The sequence below is a fragment of the Symsagittifera roscoffensis genome, chromosome 7 (assembly GCF_963678635.1).
Source record: "Symsagittifera roscoffensis chromosome 7, txSymRosc1.1, whole genome shotgun sequence".
Lineage (NCBI taxonomy): Eukaryota > Metazoa > Xenacoelomorpha > Acoela > Convolutidae > Symsagittifera > Symsagittifera roscoffensis.
This window is the reverse complement of record NC_087068.1, coordinates 23,045,023-23,069,196: the sequence shown is the minus strand read 5'-3', so window position 1 is coordinate 23,069,196 and position 24,174 is coordinate 23,045,023. Positions and strand designations below refer to the sequence as shown.

General features: G+C 35.0%; 1 protein-coding gene and 1 long non-coding RNA gene across 2 annotated transcripts in view; both read right to left on the bottom strand.

Annotated features, from left to right (window-relative positions):
* Positions 1–24,174, bottom strand: part of LOC134852188 (ena/VASP-like protein) — a 375,505-nt gene that overhangs the window by 305,953 nt on the left and 45,378 nt on the right. The gene's annotated exons all lie outside the window — the stretch shown is intronic.
* Positions 3,959–13,587, bottom strand: LOC134851810 (uncharacterized). Its single transcript, XR_010164257.1, has 3 exons — positions 13,461–13,587; positions 5,530–5,611; positions 3,959–4,550 (listed from the first exon to the last, which is right to left on the bottom strand). It is a non-coding gene; the product is annotated as an uncharacterized LOC134851810 (long non-coding RNA).

The following is a 24,174-nucleotide window of genomic DNA, read 5'->3' as shown; positions in this document are numbered from 1 at the left end:
AAAGACGAATATTGCGTCAGTTATTCAGAGTTGATCCAAAGAGAATTGTTGTGGCTAGAAACTTGTTTTTTTTTTTTAAATTTTCCATTCTGTTTTCCAGAAATTGTGAAATAATTTTTAAGAAACCCTAATCCTAACCTAACCCCAACCCCAACCTACCCCTAGTCATTTTTGGAGAAGAAGAACTGCGTGGCTCCGATCTTCGAGATTTCAATTTTCCTCGTCTTTTTGTGACGATTAACAATTTGTGAGGATTAAAATTGAGCAAAAAACCTGGTTTGAAAATCTCGTTTTTGATGAGCAAGGTGTTTTAAATTGAACAAAAGCATTCTTAATTACTTTAAATTTGATTAATAACAAGTTTTAACTTTATTCTGAACGTCTTGCCTCATATGAAAAAATGGTTATCATATAATTTTCATATATGCAAACTGTATGATAACTATTTTTTTAGCTTCAAAATAAATTTTCGTTTTTGATGAGCAATGTCCTTTAAATTGAGCAAAAGCACTCTTAAATAATTTAAATTTGTTTATAAACATGTTTGAACAATTTCTGAAAATCTTGCCTTTCATGAAAAAATGGTTATCATACAATTTTCATTTATGGAAATTGTATGATCACCATTTTTTTTTTCAAAAAAAAAAATAAACGTAGTTGTTTTTCATCACCAGACTGTTGTATTTGGTTCAAATAGCCGGAGAAACTAGATTGAATCTTTTTTCAATGGTTTTTTGAAATTGAATGAAAATTGTATGATTAGCATTTTTCCATACATTTGATGCAGGCAATTGTATGATAAGCTTTTTCGGTGTGGGAAAATTTAAAATAAGCATTTTCGGTTTAGGGATGTCAACCCGGGGTCACATTACCTTTCCAGGCCTTTTTGTTGGTTTTAATCGGTTTTCTTTATAAGACCGCTTAAAAACCGCTCTAAAACCGCTCAAATCTTGCTTGAAAAACCGTTCAAAAATCACCGCAAGAAATGAGCGGTTTTTGAACGGTTTTTTCAGCAAGATTTGAGCGGTTTGAGCGGTTTTTCAAAAAAAACCGCCCAAACCGCCCAAACCGCTCAAACCGCTCAAATCTTGCTGAAAAACCGCTCAAACCGCTCATATCTTGAGCGGTTTTTGAGCGGAATCTCGAACCGGGAACTCTCGAAGTAAAAACGATTAAGGAAAGGGAAAATTAACGCTGGTTTTTGTTTTTTTTTTTTGGGCAAAAATTTTTTCTTTAACTAGATTTGATGTAATAAATTTCTACCATCAAAAAGAAGTTGGTGTTTTGATATGCAGTGTGTCGCTACTAGACGCAAACGATATCAATTAAATCTTGACATTGCGTGCGTGTATTTTATAGAAAAACAAAAAAACTTTCACGTTTATATTTTTTGTGTTTAAAGAAAAAATTAGAAGTACCTCAAACCTTTCGACGAGAAGTCATAACTTAATATTCACGTCTATTTTAGGGCTTCGATTATTACGGTTGTTCGTATTTCGCTGTAATAAATTTGTCCAGAAAAATTTCATCAAAATTTTGGCAAAAAATATTACAACCATCTGAAAGGTTTTGATAATATCAGCTCACAACTTTCTCAACTTTCGAAAACTATAGTTGCCTATAATTTTTGTTAAACTCAAAATAAGCAAATTTGCCAGAGGTAGAAAAAAAATGCACGCAAAATATTTTTCTTCCTTACAACGAGCAGCTTGGGAAACAAATTTATGCAGCTCATGATTGAATCCGAATAGTTTTGAGACTGCCTTAACCTATGCAAGTATTGAATAACTAGCCGCGGGAAAAATCTTTATGTATTTGAAATCAATGTTTGTGCTTTGAAAATTTAAAAAAGTGATTAAATCTGAATTTTACATATTCTTGATTTCTAGGTCATATTCTTGAAAAAAAAACACTTTAAAAGGTAGTATGACAACTTGGAGTTTGCCCGTGTCAAGCACTCGAAACATTCAGGGCTCTTTTTTAAAAAAAGTTATAAAAAACGTTTACTGAGAGTTTGCTCGATTATATTGATTTTGGTATTGAAATGAAAAAAAGCATACCACACATTTTCCATACATTTTTGAAGCTGAAGATGACATTGGCATAGATAACTCTAAAATAATTTTAGACAATCAGCTTATGTGCAAAACTTACTTTAATGATGGCCTAAAACTGCCAAAAAACATGCCAGTTTTCGAAAGTTGGAAGAAAGACTAGCTCGAAATTATAGACAATTTAGATTACTAAGCTCCTGAAGCAAACTTTTGTTCTTAATCGGATATTCAGTTTTCACAGCAAGTGTTGATGCTTTGTTTGAACTCATTGAATGCATTAGAGATGAGTGCGACAAAATACTTGGATGAATCTCGTTTTGTTAACCTCAAAAGAGAATTATACTATTAATAAAGATGTACTTTTGACAAAATTAGAAATAAATGGCTAAAAAGTCCTGTTCATAGCCTTCTCAAAACATTTGAAAACAGGTATAAATTTGTTCAAACTGACAAAAAAGACCATCCTTACGTTCTTTGGCAAGTGGAGTCTCTCAAGGATCTGTTGTTGGGCCATTTCTGTTTGTTTTTATAGATAAATGATCTACCGAATATAATTGACAGATCAAAGGAGCTGTTTGCTGATGATACTACGATATGAAACATAGAAAAAAATCGCCGTGATAAGCATTGATTATTCAGGCAGTGCTCGGAAGGCCAATTTTTTCTCTAAACAACAGATGCTTGTATGCGGTCTTATCTAACTAAGGTTGTGAAATTACAAGAAATTTTGTAAGGGCGATATTTTTTCCAAACGTAGACACGAATCAATTAAACGTCCATTGGACAAAAAGAATTTATTTCACATTTTTGGTTGTTACTCTTTCGAAATGTTCAAGTATCTGTTCATTGAATTGCGATCGAAAAAAGAGAACTGTTCTTTTTTTTGCAAAAGTATACCAAACAACTTGGATACATACCAGAAACAGCATCCTTGCAATGACGAAATTTTTGACAACTGACAAATAAAGATCACTTTCTCTAAGAGTAGTGGAGGCTCATATTTACCTAAAACAAAATGGTTTGAAACCTGGAAACAACCATGAAATGCAATAATTCACCTTTATAAGGTTTTGTAAGCAATAGAACATTACCTACTTGAAAGAAAATCGGGACCTTTACGAACTGCCATTTTCTTGAGCCACCTTCGGTAAGATTATTTTTTTAAAACACAAAACAGTATAATCATAATAATAATAGTCAAATAATGATAAAAAAAATGACTATCTTTTTTACCTCTCTAGGATATCGTGCTCGACGAGCAGTACGGCTCATCAGGATTTTCCTCCAGGCGTATAATCCAGCTTTTGCATTATGTATGTACCTTTTAAAATAATTCAAATTCAAAGATGTTTGCGCGCAGAGCAATTTTAATAAATGAAAATTCTGCACTAGTTAAAAAAAATCCTCAAAATGATTTTGCTTGACGCAACTTCCCTTCATATACTGCACTTTTGTAATAAGCGGCCTGGCAATATAAGCAAATTATTACATAAAATCTTTTTGCTTTCTCTTTTTAATTTCTTAAAACAACAATTTTAGTCTACTGTTGTTTTTGGAAATTGCCTTTAAGTTTCCGACATCCCGTTTGAAACAAGATCTGGCGCGTATCCAAATATTATTAAGAAGCTAGCATAGTCAAATTCTCCTTATTTGATAAAAGCCAGCGGATTAAAATTCGATTGTCTATTTCAGCTGAAACCACTCGTAATGCGACAACCTGCAATAACAGACATCTCGGTTTAAAAGACATATTACAAAATACTCATCTCCCCAGTCGTGCCAACATATTGCGAGCGCAAAACCTAATTCAAAAATGGTGATCTTCAACCAAAATTCTATTACGAGTTGTATTTGGTTGCAAGCTGACGTGGTACGGAAACCACTTATCAAATTGAAGGCAGCAAATTTATAGAACTTAATCAGATCTCGTTAGATAAATTTAAATTTCAACATTCGCAATCTGATATCTATAAGCATCTGCACGTTATGAATTACATACATCATTCGTGTATTTACGGCGGTTCTTTCATAGACATTTTCATCCATTCTTTGAAATAATCAATTTTTGCAATTTCTTCGTGTAACAGACATTTTCTACCATTCACGTGATATTTTCTATTGTCAAACAAGCTAACACCGGCCAAACAGAAACCCACTCCTTCAATGTTTCCTAGCGTATAAAGAGGGTTCCCTGAATAATAGAAACAAGAACTCCAACTCTGATAAGTGCGTCCAATGCACAAAAGATCATCCTCACATATACTAAAGTCGTTAATTACAGATGATTTGAACTCTTTTTCGAAGTATATGTTTTCCATCGCTAGATGACTTTGAGGCAATTCTGAAGATTCAAATACAGCCTTCGATAGTGATCCCAGCCCAAAAGTGGCTACCGGGGTTCCGTGAGGAAGTTGGGATGTACATAGTGGAATGATTCTGTCCGAAGATAGTTGTTTGTTCAGCTTCATCAGCGTGATTCCATCGTCATAAGTGAAACTAGAAAGAGTTCGCTCTTGTAGCAATCGCAATTGTAGTTAGCATGCACATTTAACAACAAGTTTCACAAGTTTTGTTTTTGTCAAAAAGCTATAAATCTATTCAGGGTCGGATCTAGGATTTTCTCGAGGAGGGGGGGTGCGGATGTTCAAAAACTTTCGAAAATTTTGTCGACTTTGTTATAGAACCACCAAAGTGAATTTCCAAGCTCTCCAAAAGCACAAAAAGGACCCTGTTTTGATCAAACTTTCTGCGCCGCAAGCAAAATTTTGAAAAACAGGCCAAAAAAGGCGTTTTTAGGCCCTTATTGGAAAATGTTGACCAAAAAATCGCGTTTTTTGCCGCGCAATCCTCCTCAAAATTAGTATATATATATACGGCACGGAAGGCGCCTTTGGAAAATTTTTGTAGGGTCTGTCACCAAATATGGATATCTCAAAATAGTACAAAGATGCGACCCTTCGGGTCGGCAGGGGGTCGAATCCCTGAAAGGGAGATATGCAACCGCACTCCCCCCCTAAATCCGCCCCTGAATCTAATGATGATATTTATAGATGATTCGGAACCTTCCGGATTGCGTCCATACAAGAAAAATTTCTATCACACAATTTATATATTGAGTCTATAGAAAATGCTTATCATACTATTTTAATAAAAGAAATTGTATGAAAATGATTTTTCAATCGAAACTTTTTCTGCTTTTGTTATTTTCACTCAAGTTTTGCAATAAAATGAATGGCAAAAAAGGTGTTATTTATTTCTAGAATGAGGCAAAAAATGCTTGTGATAAAATTTCATAGAATGGAAAAAATGTTTGATGTTGCTTTTTTCATACAAATTATTTCATACAAATTGTAGAAAAAAATACTTAAAAGTTTTTTGATAAGCATTTTTTTTCTATTATGAAACAATATGATAAGGATTTTTGTCAACACCGGTTATATTGGCGAGGAATATAATCATAATTTCTGTCTCATACCCATTTGTGGAGAATTGCTCGACAACTTCTAATGTCTCCTTGGTACCGTTTCTAGTCCAACTGTCAACTTTCAAAAGCCTGTCTAAAAATAAGAAAACAAGGTTGAGTTGAGATGCGATATTGAGTTTTTGGATGGTGCTCAAGACGAAAACTCTAATTCGCACCAAGTTTTACTTTTAGGTATAATAAAAATTATATTTTGTCTTAAATCTGAAAATCAAACTTTTTGAACCACGGCAAGCAAACCACGACTAATTCAAGTCACTCAACGACGCTGAGCTCATTTTCTGGACTATTCGCGAACAAAGCTAGGGAATAACCCTTTTTGGTCTTTTCGATCGGAATAGTTTAAGAGTTTACGCGGTGAACTGAAAACTAGCCCCCGTCGACAAAAGTTCAGTAATTATAATCAAAAAAATATAGTGCCGCACATAATCTCAAACAAAATCCGAGAAAACTGGTTTTAGAGGGAGAGCTACCACAAAAATTTAGGTCGAGTTTTCAAAAAAATTGTTTAGATAAACAAATTTGGCAAATTTTGCCTGATAAAATAAACTCTACCTAGTGTACGCAACCGAGTTGCCTTTTTTCGTTAAATATCAAGATCACAATTTGAACTAGTTTGAATCAGTTTGACTTAATCAACCAAGATTTCGGACTTCAATTTATTTAACTTTGTCTGGGAAAAACCAGCAACCATAAAACATGTTTGACATCCTTGTTTAAAAAGGTCTTGACAGGCGGAAGCAAAAACTCGGGAATAGTTTTGTCAACACTAATTGCCGGGTAGATAGAAGCCGAAGTCAGAAAGCAGTAACCTTGATAGTCAATTAATGGCATTAATGAACACAAAATACACAATTGGTGAATATTGTTCAGCCTAATAAAAATAGCATCTCTAATGGTAACATGTCTCATGCAGTGCGACTAATTTGAGAGAGTATTCAATAACTATTTCAAAATTGAACTCATTTTCTTAGTTATTTCAAAGTACTGAAAGCCCAAATTGATAAGACTTGGTGGTTTACCAGAGCATCGACAGAGGAAATGAAAAAGAATTAAAAAAAAAAAACAAGAGATTTTTCAGAAAATGAAAAAAAACCGATTTGATCAAAGAATGTCGAGAACGTAAAAATTTTCCTAAAAATCACAAAAAACAATAAAAACTCAATAAGTTAGAAATTTGGAGAAAAATTTTCAATAAATTGATCAATTGTTTTTTTAATCATTTGTCGCAAACTGTTTTTTTTATATCTGTAATTGAAATTGACTGTTTTTTAGAATTTCGGAAAAATTGCAGTCGGAGGGTCTAAAAACGTTATCTAAGCTAACTTCGGCGGGTAAGACAAAGAAAAAAAACATCAACTTCAGGGATAACTGAACAAAATATAAGAAGTGTGGTAAATAAGTACAGTTTAATACCCTGTCGAGTGCAAGCAGGGGCCGATCTATGAGATTTTCTCGAGGGGGGCGAATTTTCAAAAAATTTCTAAAAATTTTGTCGACCTTTTTTAGGGCGACCGAATTGATTTTTTGAGCTCTCCCTTAGCACGGTTTGGTCCCTGTTTTGGCAAAATTTTCTGCGCCGCAGCTTTTTCTGCGCCGCGGCAGATTTTGGAAAATGTTGACCAAAAAATCGCGTTTTTTCGGCGCGCGCTCCACCTCAAAAATAGTAACTATTGGCGCCGCAGCTTTTTGGCGCCGCGGCAGATTTTGGAAAATGTTGACCAAAAAATCGCGTTTTTTCGGCGCGCGCTCTTCCTCAAAATTAGTAAATATTGGCGCCGAAGGCGCCTTTAGAAAAGTTTTAGGGTCAGTCACCTAAAATTGGATTTTTCAGAGAGTACCAAAGGCAGCAATTGGCTTTGAAGCCGTTCACAGTCGAGTCCTTGGACATGCGGAATTATCTACCTAGTGCTTCGAAAGTTTTCCAAAGGGGTCAACCACAGTAAAAATAGATTTGATCTCAGGGAGACAATTGGGGACAAAGACATGAATATAGCGAACGCCCCAAACAGAGCACTTCTCCCGGAAGCTGTGATAATAACTGAGAAGGAGAAACAAACGCCAAAGTTAGCGGCCATACCAAGAGACAAAACGGATGCCCTCATTGATTCGGCAAACAAACTCGTTCAGCAGATACCGGTGGCTTGAAAAAAAATTCCCATAGCAGTGATGTTCGGAGAGGCAAGGGTCACTGGAGAGGAGCACGACCGAAAAGGGTCACTGAGTAACCGATATAGGGAGCAACTTTCCGATCAAAGCTTTCATCCCAGGACCAAATATGACCAAATATGCGATCAATATGACCAGCACAGAAGAGAAAATAAGTACGAGGACTGACATATGTGAAGTCAAAAGTGTCATAGGGCAAAAAACTGCAGAAACTGTTCCACCTATGGAAGCTTCGGGCCCAAATTTAAGTAAATTTCTCTAAGAACCAAAAGACCAAAAACTTCACTCTAATCAGCGTGTGGTCGACGAACAGAAACGAATGCTTAAATAGGAAAAAAAACTAAAAAATGAAAAAAGCAAGCATAAAAAAGTAGTAGAGAAAGTTTAAGAGAGAAAGTTTATTTGAGGGGTAAGGGAGCTTGAGGACAAAAAGTGTCTATTGATATGTGTATTGAATTGCCCAAATGTAAGCGTATTGAATTGCCCAAATCTCTCGTCTTAAGTGATCAGGTTATCTTTGTTCACCACGACGACAGTTAAAGTGCTCAACATACAAATTTGAGACAAAGTGAATGGCTTTTCAAGCTGCAGAGACCAACCGAAAAATCAGGAACCATTTCAACTGGGTTGACAAGTAACCATGGACAAAGCGGAGTAACAGTACACTAAAAAGAAACACGTATTGGAAATTTTTGAGGTACAATCAAGTCTTTTGCTTGCGTTTTTTGGACAAGGGACTTTTAGATACAACAAAACATCAGATCATTTTGCGAGTGCAGCAAAAAAAAGAAGTGTGTGCTCGAGTTGGTTAGTATATTAGTAGACAAGGCTGGAAAAAACTGTTAATTGCTGTATAAAAAAATGAAGGAAATTATGTTACCGGAATAATTTGTAAAAAATACCAAACAAACACAATAGATAGTACGAAATAATTTATGAACTCAATGAAAATCAATCATCAGGTGAATTTTGGACAGTTTGTTTATTGGCCGTACTTTTTACCCCAAGGCGTTTTTGAAAAGTCGCAGATCTGAAGATTCCGTCGCTGTCTGGTATCAAGTTGAGAATTTTAACGAGACAAAAACCTCGTGGTGTAACATCTTCTTGCAGCCAGAGGACATCATTTGACTGCAAGTTTTTGACGGCATATTTAGTAATCCGACTCTTCAACGATGAAATGATCCATCTCTTCTTCGTAAACAGTCGCTTGCAGTTTTGCATCAGGTATGGTCATGCGCTCTATTGGGGCGAATCCTGCCTCACCCATTAGAAATTTTACCGCAAAGGTTTTTCGCTGTCGGCTATCCTGTGAGAAAAGCTTCTGCTGCATGTGCAAATTCTGATGCCTCTGTAAGGACGTGGTGATCTCTGGACCTTGTTTGGTCTCCGTTGATTGGGTTGGGAGGCATGCTGAAACACGACATCTCTGTCAGTGTTTCAACAAAATTTTCTTTAGAATAGTTTTCTGGATTGAAACTATGTTTAAAATTTTCAAATTTTATGTTTCAACTTTTCCAAAGACCAAGGTGAGAAAACAACAGAACGCGAATGATGTGTTCTTATATTTGATTCAAAAGTAAAAACACAATATTGGTTTTCATTTTAAAAAATCCTGAATTTTAAAAACTAAAAGAATTTGATTACTTTGTCCCATTTGAGGCCTTTGCTGCAATTTGGGTGAAACTTTTTTTTCTTTTTCTTCCAGGATGAAACTTATGGAACAGTTTCCATATACAAATGTTTGTAATAAATGTCACTTTTATGAATGTCTGTAATAGGCTTCTATGGATGCCAAAGATTTAATATGCTGCTGCGCGCTTTTCAGTTCTTTAGGGTTCACAAATAGCGCTCAATCAAACTTTTCTGGCAAGAAAACAATCATTTGAGATGCGCTTTGAGCAAAGATACCCTCCGAGGGAGAGGAACTTTGAACATCCGCCATGGTGGTTTTTTTTTTGTCGAAATCTATAAATCGTCCATGTGCATATTACATTCAACGAAATTTTTGACATGCCCAATTTTTTTTTCATTGTCAACTGCGCAACGAAGTAATGCATAGCACGGAATACGTGAAGAGTGTGTTCTGTGGAAAAAGTGACCTCAAGTTTTGGACCTCAAGTTTTCCTGATTCTACCGCAGGTGTCATAGGCATCTGACTTCAAGGACTGTCCAAGAAAAACACAAAAAGCATTAGACACTCAGCAAACTTTAACTGGTTCAATTTCATTTGTCATGGGATGGTGAGGCGGTTACGAGACATTGGTTGCAGTGTCGATCCTTGATTTATTGTTAACAAAATATTTTTTGCTGAAGTATTTGTCAGTGTTTTTCAATTTTTTTTTCTTCTAAGTAACATTCTTCTGAAACTTGTTGTTGAGAGCTTTTTGCTGTTTTTCTGCGAGCCAAAGTTTATTTAACAGGTCAAAACTCCGCGTAACCCAAACCTGAATTGATCCATGGGCACGACCATAAGTACGAGACTATAAATTGAAACAGTTAAAGTTGTGGACTGTGGTTCGTGAGCATGTGTAATGCATAGCACGGAATACATGGAGTGTCTATAGTTTCAAAAAAGTGACTTGTGTGTTCATGATTGTATCACAGGTATCAAAGATTTCCTACTTCAAGGACTGGCAAAAAAAACACAAGAAGCATTGGATACCAGGCAAAAGTTGCCCTGTTTGCTTCATTTGTCTTGCGATTTGAGGCTGTGACCTGACCCTGATTGCAGTATCCAGTTGATTTCCTGCTTACAACATATCCGTTGCTTAAGTCTTTGTCGATAGGTTTCTTTTTTCTTCTTCAAAAAAAAATTTTCTTCTGAAGCTTGTTTGTTGGAGCTTTTAGATGTTTTTCTACCAAACAAGTTTTCTTTGACAGGTTAAAACTACTCGCCAAAAATCCTGAATTGATAATGAGCATGACCATTTATAGAAGACTGTAAAATGAAACTGCAAAAACTGTTCGTGAACAGACGCATTTAAATTATCAGATTCTGAGATACAAATGACAAAATTTTGGTTTAAATTGGTTCGCAAATTGCTTGCCTTTGCTGGCATATTTATCGCAAAAACTCAACAAACTCAAACTGAGTCTTTTAAGTGTATCTAGGCGCAACTTGTTTAAATCTCCTAATTTTTCTAACAGCAACTAACTCATCATTTGATTTTTTTGAAGACAAAATTACCATAATTTTGTTTTTTGAAAAAATCTATGTTGTAGAGGGTACAAGCTTAGCGAACACTGAAATGCAAGTGTGGTTTAGAATTAACAGCTTGCAATTACTGAAGGAAAGTTTCCGGCTGATCTTTGGTTAGAGATACAAAATTCTGTAGCTATTGCGAAAAAATGATGAAGTTTGGATTGTAGGGCCAGAATACCAATAAAGAAAACCCACCTATCAGAAGCCCATCCACAACGCCATTTCTTAAACTACAATTTAAACTATACCTCGCCAAATTACACCAGAACACCAGAGGGCATCAATTTTACCAGAACTCTTCTTAACAACAAAGCTAAGAAAACTTTTTATAACCAGCACACTGTCACCCAAGAAGAGCTACAGTGAAAACAGGACCAAACCAAAAAACTGGGTTAGTTAACTCTTAGCGGTTCTCAAGTTTGAGGAAACTGAGCCATCTAACATTTCGCTGCGAGTTCAAGGTGACTAGACAGACTCTCAAAAAACTCCGGTCTCCTAACATAAAGAAGGACGAGCGTCCAGACACAAACACCTAGGGTTCCTTCAAAAAACTCAGCGTTCAAAAACACCAAGATATGAGAAAAGAACCATTTTAATGTAAATGTTTTGCTAGAATTCTTTATAGGAAAGCGTAAAACTACTTGTGGATTGTATTCAATCACAAAGTGTATTTTCGCTAATCAAGTTTTCTGCAAAGCTGTTTAATCAAAATGCCTTGCTTTTGGAGAATAGTTATTAATTTCAACAAGAAAAAATTTAAAAGGACTTTTCTTGCACTTTAGTGGAGGCCAGAAAAAGGAACTGAATTTTTGAAAGCTATTTAGTGGTTCAGTTGTGTCAAATGAAATGAACGGTTATGTCATGATGAACTCCTTCACTGCTAAATCTTTGGAACCAAAACTGCAGAAAAAATTTAATTAAAAAATTTCGTTATTTTTATTAATCTATCATCGTGTACTGCTTTATATTTATTCTTACATCTTTCTTTCTGTTTTTCTTCAATTTACTATTTGTTCAAACTTTTCTGTTGTTTTTTCGTGTCGCATGGCCTCTGATTCTCGATGTAGAGCTTACCGGAAAACGTATTCAAACAAATAGAATTAGTCCAGAATGTCTGACATCTGAGTGAAAAAATGACACTTCAATATTTCCATGATTTTTGATGAGGCTAATTTCAAACATAAATTTAATCAAAATTGCAAAAATTTCTATGTTTGAATTTTGTACTCCAGTGATTATTTTTCAATTTTCCGTTGTAATGGAAATCACTCTGACCGAAGTTTAGAAATCCTCGTAGTTTTCGGTTTACAAAAAATCCTTTTCACATATCATCATTTTTCTGGTTTGAATAAATATGACGACCAAATAAGTTTTTCATGACCAAAATAGTCCGCATGCCTTTTTCATAACAATCAGATAATGCGAGCAAAAACTTACTTTTAAAAAATTGCAGGTGGGATAGGGGAGTGGAAAGTCTTCAATAATTGCACTTAATCAGGTACTTTAAACTTTGTAAATTTTAGACGCAAGGTTTTTATATTGCAAAATTTTGGCCCTGCTGACGTTTTTTAAAGACCAGGCGTTTTGTACCAGGCAAATTTATTTTCTCGTTAATCATCGCTTGGTTTTTCTTAAAACTTCAAGTGTAGTAAATGCATTTTGTGTTTTCAAACCTGCTCGCCTCATAAAACTGATAAATAGTGGCACCGATAGAGCCACTAGAAAAATTAGGGCTTGGTAGGTCAAAATGGAAAATGCAACCCAAAATCCAAATAAGAACAAGGCTAGCCAGTTACTGTGCATGTAGCAGAGAATGTTCCAACTCTTTAAAAAATATATATATATATATATTTTTCAAATTAGTGTTTTTTTTCTGTATGGGGTGATAGTAAAATCTGACAGAAAAAATAGAAATTAGGTATATTCGACAGTCATAATCAAATTATACAATTGGAAACCGTTTCTGTAGAAAAGAATGACTCAAAAACAAAAACAAATAAAAATAAAATGAAAATAAAATATAAATAAAAAATTTTCTGTTTTCTGTTGCAGAATTTTTTTGATTATTTGATGTTTTTGTCTCCCAAAACAGCGCTAAAACGTTCAAAAATTAACTTTATTTGAGTATAAATGACATAACACGTCTTGAATTAAGCTTAAATTAGCTATTGCAAGCCTGCAAATCTTATTGTGGCAACCCTATTAGGTCGAATCTAGACCAAAAATCAAAATTTTCAATTCAGTTTATCTCGAAACTGAGAAAAAATATTACTATTGTTTTACAAATCGGTCGAATCACGCCTAAAAGGGCTTCAATATAATATACAACTAAACCCTTAACTTGATTTTGCGTGCAAAGCAAAAAGAAAACAAAAGAAAAAAACTTAAGCTCACCCTAACACAAAGTTCCTCCACTTTTTCCAAACTGTTCCGACCGCATGTTCAATAAAAAGTTTTTAGTTTGTTTTTTTTTCTTTAAAAAAATGTCGTTTTCTTGAGCGTTTGTTGGAGGTGGCGTTTTGCTAGATTCGTCTAAGAACTATATTGCACTAACTACTTCCTCGAGTGACCAATTGAGCGCAAGTAGCTGACGTCAGAACCCATTCTAGGCCGACAATCGACGCACCACATTCCACTTCAGACCAGACTATGTTTCTAACTCGGGCAAAGAACCCTCGCTCTAATACAATCTTTCGGTCAGCTGCCTTCACCCATTCGACAAGGGTTAGGTTCGATAATCGCTTCAGGCGACGCTAAATGTTTGCACAGCATCAAAATAAAAAGATTTCAAGAATCACAAGCAATTTTAACTCAGTAAGCATTTTATAAGAAGTTTTTTTGTTAATTTGGGTCTCGGATGAACATTTGCTTGGAACAATTTGACAGTTTAAATGAACAGATTTACTTATATTAATTAAAGGTCATCGGTAAACTATCATTTACTCTTTGTATCATGATGCTGTGCCCTGTTGGAGTAGACTTGAATTGCTCTTTTCAAATTACCCACACGAAAATTACTCACACGAAACGACGAAGGGCCTCGAGACAAAGTGAATGGCTTTTCAAGCTGCAGAGACCAACCGAAAAATCAGGAACCATTTCAAATGGGTTGACAAGTAACCATGGACAAAGCGGAGTAACAGTACACTAAAAAGAAACACGTATTGGAAATTTTTGAGGTACAATCAAGTCTTTTGCTTGCGATTTTTGGACATGGGACTTTTAGATACAACAAAACATCAGATCATTTTGCGAGTGGCGCAAATAAAAGAAGTGTGTGCTCGAGTTGGTTAGTATATTAGTAGACAAGGCTGGAAAAAACTGTTAATTGCTGTATAAAAAAAGGAAGGAAATTATGTTACCGGAATAATTTGCAAAAAATACCAAACAAACACAATGGATAGTACGAAATAATTTATGAACTCAATGAAAATCAATCATCAGGTGAATTTTGGACAGTTTGTTTATTGGCCGTACTTTTTACCCCAAGGCGTTTTTGAAAAGTCGCAGATCTGAATATTCCGTCGCTGTCTGGTATCAAGTTGAGAATTTTAACGAGACAAAAACCTCGTGGTGTAAGATCTTCTAGCAGCCAGAGGACATCATTTGACTGCAAGTTTTTGACGGCATATTTAGTAATCCGACTCTTCAACGATGAAATGATCCATCTCTTCTTCGTAAACAGTCGCTTGCAGTTTTGCATCAGGTATGGTCATGCGCTCTATTGGGGCGAATCCTCCTGTCTCACCCATTAGAAATTTTACCGCAAAGGTTTTTCGCTGTCGGCTATCCTGTGAGAAAAGCTTCTGCTGCATGTGCAAATTCTGATGCCTCTGTAAGGACGTGGTGATCTCTGGACCTTGTTTGGTCTCCGTTGATTGGGTTGGGAGGCACGGGAAGGGATTCAATATTGGTTTTCATTTTAAAAAATCCTGAATTTTAAAAACTAAAAGAATTTGATTACTTTGTCCCATTTGAGGCCTTTGCTGCAATTTGGGTGAAACTTTTTTTTCTTTTTGTTCCAGGATGAAACTTATGGAACAGTTTCCATATACAAATGTCTGTAATAAATGTCACTTTTATGAATGTCTGTAATAGGCTTCTATGGATGACAAAGATTTAATATGCTGCTGCGCGGTTTTCAGTTCTTTAGGGTTCACAAATAGCGCTCAATCAAACTTTTCTGGCAAGAAAACAATCATTTGAGATGCGCTTTGAGCAAAGATACCCTCCGAGGGAGAGGAACTTTGAACATCCGCCATGGTGATTTTTTTTGTCGAAATCTATAAATCGTCCATGTGCATATTACTTTCAACGAAATTTTTGACATGCCCAATTTTTTTTTCATTGTCAACTGCGCAACGAAGTAATGCATAGCACGGAATACGTGAAGAGTGTGTTCTTTGGAAAAAGTGACCTCAAGTTTTGGACCTCAAGTTTTCCTGATTCTACCGCAGGTGTCATAGGCATCTGACTTCAAGGACTGTCCAAGAAAAACACAAAAAGCATTAGACACTCAGCAAACTTTAACTGGTTCAATTTCATTTGTCATGGGATGGTGAGGCGGTTACGAGACATTGGTTGCAGTGTCGATCCTTGATTTATTGTTAACAAAATATTTTTTGCTGAAGTATTTGTCAGTGTTTTTCAATTTTTTTTTCTTCATAGTAACATTCTTCTGAAACTTGTTGTTGAGAGCTTTTTGCTGTTTTTCTAGAGCCAAAGTTTACTTGACAGGTCAAAACTCCGCGTAACCCAAACCTGAATTGATCCATGGGCACGACCATAAGTACGAGACTATAAATTGAAACAGTTAAAGTTGTGGACTGTGGTTCGTGAGCATGTGTAATGCATAGCACGGAATACATGGAGTGTCTATAGTTTCAAAAAAGTGACTTGTGTGTTCATGATTGTATCACAGGTATCAAAGATTTCCTACTTCAAGGACTGGCAAAAAAAACACAAGAAGCATTGGATACCAGGCAAAAGTTGCCCTGTTTGCTTCATTTGTCTTGCGATTTGAGGCTGTGACCTGACCCTGATTGCAGTATCCAGTTGATTTCCTGCTTACAACATATCCGTTGCTTAAGTCTTTGTCGATAGGTTTCTTTTTTTTTCTTCAAAAAAAAATTTTCTTCTGAAGCTTGTTTGTTGGAGCTTTTAGATGTTTTTCTACCAAACAAGTTTTCTTTGACAGGTTAAAACTACTCGCCAAAAATCCTGAATTGATAATGAGCATGACCATTTATAGAAGACTGTAAAATGAAACTGCAAAAACTGTTCGTGAACAGACGCATTTAAATTATCAGATTCTGAGATACAAATGACAAAATTTTGGTTTAAATTGGTTCGCAAATTGCTTGCCTTTGCTGGCATATTTATCGCAAAAACTCAACAAACTCAAACTGAGTCTTTTAAGTGTATCTAGGCGCAACTTGTTTAAATCTCCTAATTTTTCTAACAGCAACTAACTCATCATTTGATTTTTTTGAAGACAAAATTACCATAATTTTGTTTTTTGAAAAAATCTATGTTGTAGAGGGTACAAGCTTAGCGAACACTGAAATGCAAGTGTGGTTTAGAATTAACAGCTTGCAATTACTGAAGGAAAGTTTCCGGCTGATCTTTGGTTAGAGATACAAAATTCTGTAGCTATTGCGAAAAAATGATGAAGTTTGGATTGTAGGGCCAGAATACCAATAAAGAAAACCCACCTATCAGAAGCCCATCCACAACGCCATTTCTTAAACTACAACTTAAACTATACCTCGCCAAATTACACCAGAACACCAGAGGGCATCAATTTTACCAAAACTCTTCTTAACAATAAAGCTAAGAAAACTTTTTATAACCAGCACACTGTCACCCAAGAAGAGCTACAGTGAAAACAGGACCAAACCAAAAAACTGGGTTAGTTAACTCTTAGCGGTTCTCAAGTTTGAGGAAACTGAGCCATCTAACATTTCGCTGCGAGTTCAAGGTGACTAGACAGACTCTCAAAAAACTCCGGTCTCCTAACATAAAGAAGGACGAGCGCCCAGACACAAACACCTAGGGTTCCTTCAAAAAACTCAGCATTCAAAAACACCGAGATATGAGAAAAGAACCATTTTAATGTAAATGTTTTGCTAGAATTCTTTATAGGAAAGCGTAAAACTACTTGTGGATTGTATTCAATCACAAAGTGTATTTTCGCTAATCAAGTTTTCTGAAAAGCTGTTTAATCAAAATGCCTTGCTTTTGGAGAATAGTTATTAATTTCAACAAGAAAAAATTTAAAAGGACTTTTCTTGCACTTTAGTGGAGGCCAGAAAAAGGAACTGAATTTTTGAAAGCAATTTAGTGGTTCAGTTGTGTCAAATGAAATGAACGGTTATGTCATGATGAACTCCTTCACTGCTAAATCTTTGGAACCAAAACAGCAGAAAAAATTTAATTAAAAAGTTTCGTTATTTTTATTAATCTATCATCGTGTACTGCTTTATATTTATTCTTACATCTTTCTTTCTGTTTTTCTTCAATTTACTATTTGTTAAAACTTTTCTGTTGTTTTTTCGTGTCGCATGGTCTCTGATTCTCGATGTAGAGCTTACCGGAAAACGTATTCAAACAAATAGAATTAGTCCAGAATGTCTGACATCTGAGTGAAAAAATGACACTTCAATATTTCCATGATTTTTGATGAGGCTAATTTCAAACATAAATTTAATCGAAATTGCAAAAATTTGTATGTTTGAATTTTGTACTCCAGTGATTATTTTTCAATTTTCCGTTGTAATGGAAATCACTCTGACCGAAGTTTAGAAAACCCCGTAGTTTTCGGTTTACAAAAAATCCTTTTCACATATCATCATTTTTCTGGTTTGAATAAATATGACGACTAAATAAGTTTTTCATGACCAAAATAGTCCGCATGCCTTTTTCATAACAATCAGATAATGCGAGCAAAAACTTACTTTTAAAAAATTGCAGGTGGGATAGGGGAGTGGAAAGTCTTCAATAATTGCACTTAATCAGGTACTTAAAACTTTGTAAATTTTAGACGCAAGGTTTTTATATTGCAAAATTTTGGCCCTGCTTTGAGACGTTTTTTAAAGACCAGATATTTTGTACCAGGCAAATTTATTTTCTCGTTAATCATCGCTTGGTTTTTCTTAAAACTTCAAGTGTAGTAAATGCATTTTGTGTTTTCAAACCTGCTCGCCTCATAAAACTGATAAATAGTGGCACCGATAGAGCCACTAGAAATTCTGTAGCTATTGATAACACCAGAACGGAAAATGGAAAATGCAACCCAAAATCCAAATAAGAACAAGGCTAGCCAGTTACTGTGCATGTAGCAGAGAATGTTCCAACTCTTTAAAAAATATATATATATTTTTCAAATTAGTGTTTTTTTTCTGTATGGGGTGATAGTAAAATCTGACAGAAAAAATAGAAATTAGGTATATTCGACAGTCATAGTCAAATTATACAATTGGAAACCGTTTCTGTAGAAAAAATGACTCAAAAACAAAAACAAATAAAAATAAAATGAAAATAAAATATAAATAAAAACTTTTCTGTTTTCTGTTGCAGAATTTTTTTGGTTATTTGATGTTTTTGTCTCCCAAAACAGCGCTAAAACGTTCCAAAATTAACTTTATTTAAGTATAAATGACATAACACGTCTTGAATTAAGCTTAAATTAGCTATTGCAAGCCTGCAAATCTTATTGTGGCAACCCTATTAGGTCGAATCTAGACCAAAAATCAAAATTTTCAATTCAGTTTATCTCGAAACTGAGAAAAAATATTACTATTGTTTTACAAATCGGTCGAATCACGCCTAAAAGGGCTTCAATATAATATATAACTAAACCCTTAACTTTATTTTGCGTGCAAAGCAAAAAGAAAACAAAAGAAAAAAACTTAAGCTCACCCTAACACAAAGTTCCTCCACTTTTTCCAAACTGTTCCGACCGTATGTTCAATAAAAAGTTTTTAGTTTGTTTTTTTTCTTTAAAAAAATGTCGTTTTCTTGAGCGTTTGTTGGAGGTGGCGTTTTGCTAAATTCGTCTAAGAACTATATTGCACTAACTACTTCCTCGAGTGACCAATTGAGCGCAAGTAGCTGACGTCACAACCCATTCTAGGCCGACAATCGACGCACCACAATCCATTTCAGACCAGACTATGTTTCTTACTCGGGCAAGGAACCCTCGCTCTAATACAATCTTTCGGTCAGCTGCCTTCACCCATTCGACAAGGGTGTCAATAATCGCTTCAGGCGACGCTAAATGTTCGCACAGCATCAAAAATAAAAAGATTTCAAGAATCACAAGCAATTTTAACTCAGTAAGCATTTTATAAGAAGTTTTTTTGTTAATTTGGGTCTCGGATGAACATTTGCTTGGAACAATTTGACAGTTTAAATGAACAGATTTACTTATATTAATTAAAGGTCATCGGTAAACTATCATTTACTCTTTGTATCATGATGCTGTGCCCTGTTGGAGTAGACTTGAATTGCTCTTTTCAAATTACCCACACGCAAATTACCCACACGAAACGACGAAGGGCCTCGTTTCACGCAACCCTCGATGACTAAACATAACAAATTAAGGATACTTTTACAAAGTTGATTGATTGGATTTAAAGTGACAGCGCAACAACAACGTCAGATTTTTATGCACAAATGCCTCTGTGCCAAGAAATCACACGGCATTTTTGGAGCAGTTATAAGCAAATATAGTCAGTTTTTGATATCAGAAACTCTGTTTTGACACAACAACAAGAGTTCTGAGATTCAACTTCAGTCCTTCGATTTTTTGCATTTATTTTCATGCATTGCTCTAGAATGCGAGACCAGTAGCGGACCAGTAGAATGTAGGATGGGGGGCAGACGCCCCTCCTCCTCAGGGATTCGACCCCCTGCCGACCCAATGGTTCCCCCCTTTGGTACTTTTTAAGAAATCCGTTTTTGGCCGACCAACCCTATAATTTTTCTGAAGGCGGCGCAAAAAAATTGGCTAAGAAAGAGTCTTTTTAGTGTTCTAGGAGAGCTCGGAAAATCAATTTGGTCGACCTAAAAAAAGGTGTCAAAATTCTCGAAATTTTTTTGAAAATCCACCCCCTCTCGAGAAAGATTAGATCCGCCTCTGTTCGAGACTATTAGGACTTTCCTATTTATTTTTCACCACTTTTCCACATATTCCCCATTTAAATTTTAAAAATTGACCTATAACTTTTTAACCTGACAGATAAATCAAGTTTTTGTTAAAAGGTGTTTTTGATTCATTAAAGGAAAATTTGAAAGAAGAGTTGCAAAAACTTATTAGGAAATTGCAATATTTTGGGATTCGAAAAAAGGTTAAGAGAAATTTTGTCAAATTTATTTTTCGTCATGCAGTGTAAAAATTTTAAAAGGCGCATGTGTTGCTAGACACTAAATGTTTGATGGGAAGCGCTCGTCAAAAGTGGCAATTTTTAAAATAAAAGTTTTCCAAAAAGTTCCTGAGCACCACTTTTTGACAAGGTTTTAGTTCTGCTAAAATTGGCCTATAACGCAAAACATTTTGTTTAATTTGGGCCTTTTCACATTTGAGGAGATCTCGAGAAAATAATTTTGGTCGAACGAAAAAATATGGCAGCAAAATTTTCTGGCAGCTGTTTTTTTGTGATATGATCAAAAACCTATGATCCACCCGTATGTCAATTGAGATGTCTTTTAAGAGTGAAAAGCGGGCTCAAGACTGTATAGAAATTATATTTAATTGCATTTTGACCATTCTACAAAAAGTTTCATTATTTCAGAACTTCTTATACGATATGTAGGAAACTCTTACAACTTTCTTACAAAAATTTGAAAGGTGATTAAAATGAACAAGACTGCTCGTATCAGGGCGAAGCCTTGAATCATCTGACTGCCTTTTAGGTTTTATGAAGCAGTAATAATTTGAAAAAATTCAATGAAAAAGAACAAAAAGAAAATTTTTTTTCTCTAAAATTTGAAATTTTTTTATGAAAATCATCACCCCACACACCATATAAAGTACAAAAGGATAGATTTCACTCATTGTAACAAACCAATTATGGCAAATAAGCTTCTGTTAAGCAATTTGGAACGATTTCCAAGACGGATGAACTCTCCGCTCACGCGTTATTAGCGCGAAATGTATCGCGCGTTACTTGTCCCAAATTGGCCAAAATGGCAATCTTTAAACCCCCGTAACTTTACGAAAAATGATCACAGGCGAAATATCTTTTCAAATTTGAGCTCAGGACAACATTACTTTTCGAATGATCTAAAAAAAATCCGTCAAAAATGGCTAGTTAAAAAGTCTGAAGAAAAAAAAACCCACCCCGAGCACAAATATTCCGTTACTTTCGTATCGAAAGTCGGAACAACAAATGTTTTCAGAACAATAAGCTTTAAGAAAACGCTTCCGACTCAGTTTTAGTGATTCGAATTTTTTTTTCCTACCACTATTCTTACAACTATTCTTATCAGAAAAGTTTTAAGATAGGAACTTTTACCACAAAACAGAATCTCAAAATAAAAACAATTAGTTTCAAAGTTCAGCAAATGCTGCAGAAAACTGTACCTAAATTGGAAAAAAAACGTTTGATTTGAACTAGGAAGATAGAAGATTTTTGCAACAAACATACAAAAATAAGTCTTGAGGAACTATTGCCTTACAATCTACGCAAAGAACTCGAGTTTGGTAAAACAAATTGGTTTTCTCTGCTGTTTTTTCATTGTTGGACAGTTTTTGTGCCATTTTGCAAAAGATTTGAAATTGGTTCAAAAATTTTAGGGAAAAGGTGCAAATATATACTTTTAATTCATACAATGTATATAATGCATGACTTCAGAAGCACCGAGCATAAAAATAACATTGAGATTATAGCCAATTGTCTTTAACTCCTAGACAGATTTTGAAATGGGAGAAAAAGTTAATATTATTTCTTTTTATAGTCGTCAAAAAACACGGCTGGCACAAAATTGCCGGTCTTCATATAGGTTTTCCAACGTTTGAAAAAAAATCACAAGATGTTTAAGCCTGGTATAAATTTTCTTTAGTCAAATTTCTACTTTTTAACTATCCTTCTCGAACGGACATCTTAATCATCTCAGAAATATTGTAATAGTGAGTTCAAATTTCTGTACAGTATTTTAAAAAAAATTTCAGCATGTCAAGTGAAAAAACTCAATCGTTTTGTAAAAATTGCCTGGAGATGTAATAATACCAGCAGAAAGCTTGCCAATTTCTAACCCTAACAAATGGTCCAACTATTTTTTTTTAAATTCTGAGCTCACTTTATGGTTTTCCAGTTGTTACAGAGTTTTCCGACGAGTTTTAAATTAGTTTTAGGAGAAAAACTAATTTTAAGTAAGTACTGCTTGATGAGTATTAGAAACCATGAAAATATTTGTTAACTAAACCTCGTCAAAACTTTTGAGTTTTGAGTTTTTGCTATATTTCAGTTCAATAAGAATTAAAATGGTTGATTTAGACTTTAGACGTGAACGAATTTACAAAATTGCAGCATGTACACTAAACAACTTTTGAATGTAACTTTTCAATGTGTAGATTTTTGTTGGGTTAAAATTTTTTATTTAAAAAAACTTCAAAATCAGTGCACAGTTGAAGTTTTAAAAATTAAAACAACTCAAGCAATTGTACAAAAAACGTTGCCGAAAACAACGTTTTGCCTCATCAAAGGGTTAGCATTGAAAAGTGAGAGCCAAAAAACTATGAAAATTGAGCACAATCGCGGCCGTTTGTCGTGCAACGAACACAAATTGTTCTGACATATTGTCACGAAATGAGATTAAAACTTTTTTCTAATTTTTCTAAATTAATTTACATTTGTGCGTGGTGTAAGAAAAAAAATAGGACAAAAGCTTAGATGTTAGACAAACTCAACGATCAGAGTAGCATGGGCCAATTGGGCAACCGTTTCTGGCAAAAAAAACAAGGAAAATAGTTATTTAGAAAAAAAATGTTTTCAACATGTCGTTGAAATCAGGGTTCAAATGGCTTCAATATGATATATCAATGCGATGATTGTTTGTAGTAACTAGTGATTTGACAGAATAAGACTGCTCCCTCTTTTTATTTGCCTGACAATAAACCAAAAATCCAAAATTTTCAAAAAATTGTTCAAGCCAAACAAGCCAAAAAATTTTTTGCAGCATATTATTATAATTATGATTAGTACATTTTTAATATTACACATTATTTGGATCAAGTTAACATCCTCCTCCCCCCCCCCCCCAAAGAGACCAAGTTAATATCCTCCACCCCAGCGTTCAATTTGAATTAAATTTTCTAAGCGCTGCGTGTAAAACGCTCTTGAGTTAGGACCGATGTGGTTAACTCATAGAGTAATTTCGGATAGGGTACACCGTCTGCTCGTCACGCTATCTTATTTTCGGCCGGATAGATTCGTGCAACTTCTTAGTCTAATACCGATCCTAATCTTACTCTTATACTTTCTAGTTTCAGGGTGTTTAACTAGTCTCTGCTAGGCTCAATAGATCTAGGGTATACTGGTTTGTTGCGGCTGCTGAAGTTCTCTTGGAGAGGCAACTAATTTCTAAATTAAATTCAAATCTCTCTGGTGCTGAAATTACAAGTAATTTCAGCACTTACAAATAAGTGGGTTGTTAGTTAGATGGATCATGATTGGTTAATATTAAATACTTTACAGTGGTAAAATATCTAATTTATCCAATCATAAAATATAGTTTAGATCAGGTTCCACCCATCCGGGTTTTACAGAGTTTTTTAGAATTATCTTTCTGCAATTCAAAGGATGGATGATGGAAGTCGGTATTTGGCCAACATCGTACTCTCTCTTCCGGTTTATCTTGTTAGAGAAGTTCCAGGACGCTGGAGTTAGGGGCATCGATCGTTGTGTCTTCTTGTGACAACGATGGTGTTTCCCAATGAAATCAATCTGATTTCAGAATGGTTTGCTATGACGGGTTTTTCTGTTTTATGTAGAGAACTTCTTTTGTGTTCGACCTCGTCTGGGAATGGCGTGGAGATTGTGCGTGGAGGGGATGCCTTGTAACTCGGATCTGTACGTATACTTGAACATCGAGGTGGTCATTGGTCTAGTTCAATGAAGTCCTTTTCTGCGAATTCAAGTCGTACTCTAAATCCTTTGAGTTTGTGATTGTGGACGGCATATTGGTTTGTGGTTGGCCATTCTTTTTCGAGTGTAGTGGGGTCATTTTGTCTTTGGATGTTCGTCTTTGTTGTTGTATGCTGATCT